Genomic DNA, 1,568 nt, shown 5'->3' with positions numbered 1-1,568 from the left:
TCCCACGTGGGGCTCCTAGTCTTCATTCCCATTTTCCAGATGAGGTAACTGAGGCACAGAGAAGTGAAATGACTTGCCCAAAGTCACACAGCTGACAAGTGGCTAAGGCGGGATTTGAACTGTGAGCCCCCTCTAGACTGTGAGCCCATTGTTGGGTAGGGACCGTCTCTATATGTTGCCAACTTGTACTTCCCAAGCGCTTAGTACAGTGTTATGCACACAGTAAGCGCTCAATAAATATGATTGAATGAATGAATTTGAACCCACGACCTCTGACTCCCAAGCCTGGGCTCTTTCCACTGAGCCATGCTGCTTCATAGAGAGACGGACACAGAGGGAGAACCAGTGCTATAATAATAATAATAATAATAATGGCATTTGTTAAGTGCTTACTATGTGCAAAGCACCTGTTCTAAGTGCTGGGGAGGTTACGGTAATCAGGTTGTCCCACGGGGGGCTCACAGTCTTCATCCCCATTTTCCAGATGAGGGAAGTGAGGCCCAGAGAAGTGAAGTGACTTGCCCAAAGTCACACTGCTGATAATTGGCAGAGCTGGGATTTGAACCCATGACCTCTGACTCCAAAGCCCGGGCTCTTTCCACTGAGCCATGCTGCTTTACAGAGAGACAGACACAGAGGGAGAACCAGCGCTATACAGAGACAAAGACAGAGTCAAGAGAGAGGAACAGAGACAGAGACAGACCCATTAAGACAGAGACACACAGAGACAGAGAGACAGATACAGAGAGAGAACCAGAGTCACAGAGAGACAGAGAGAGACAGATCTAGAGCGATGGAGACAGAGACAGACAGAGAGTCAAGAGAGAGGAACAGAGACAGAGCCAGGCCCATTAAGAGAGAAATACACAGAGACACACAGAGACAGAGAGACAGACACACAGAGAGAGAGAAAGAAAGAGCTACAGCGAAGGAGACAGAAAGACAGATTCAAGAGAGCCAGGCCCATTAGGAAGAGAGAGACACAGAGACAGAGAGACAGACACAGAGAGAGAACCAGAGCCATAGAGAGAGACAGAGACAGACACAGAGAGGGTCAAGAGAGAGAAACAGAGCCAGGCCCATTAAGAGAGAAAGACACAGAGACACAGAGACAGATACAGAGAGAGAACCAGAGCAACAGAGAGACAGAGCTAGAGTGAGGGAGACAGAGACAGAGAGAGTCAGGAGAGAGGAACAGAGACAGAGCCAGACCCATTAAGAAAGACAGAGACACACAGTGACAGAGAGACGGACACAGAGAGAGAACCAGAGCCACAGAGAGACAGACAGTGCTAGAGCGATGGAGACAGAGACAGGCACAGAGAGAGTCAAGAGAGAGGAACAGAGACAGAGCCAGGCCCGTTAGGTGAGAAAGACAGAGGCAGAGAGATGGACAAAGAGAGAGAACCAGCGCCACAGAGAGACAGACAGAGCTAGAGCGAGGGAGACAGAGCCAGACACAGAGTCAAGAGAGAGAAACAGAGACAGAGACAGAGAGAACTGGAGCCACAGAGACAGAGCTAGAGCGACAGAGACAGAGAGAGTCAAGAGAGAGGAACAGAGACAGA

This window comes from Tachyglossus aculeatus, chromosome 1, assembly GCF_015852505.1.
Source record: "Tachyglossus aculeatus isolate mTacAcu1 chromosome 1, mTacAcu1.pri, whole genome shotgun sequence".
In the NCBI taxonomy this organism is placed as follows: Eukaryota; Metazoa; Chordata; class Mammalia; order Monotremata; family Tachyglossidae; genus Tachyglossus; species Tachyglossus aculeatus.
Note: the sequence above shows the minus strand (reverse complement) of the source record.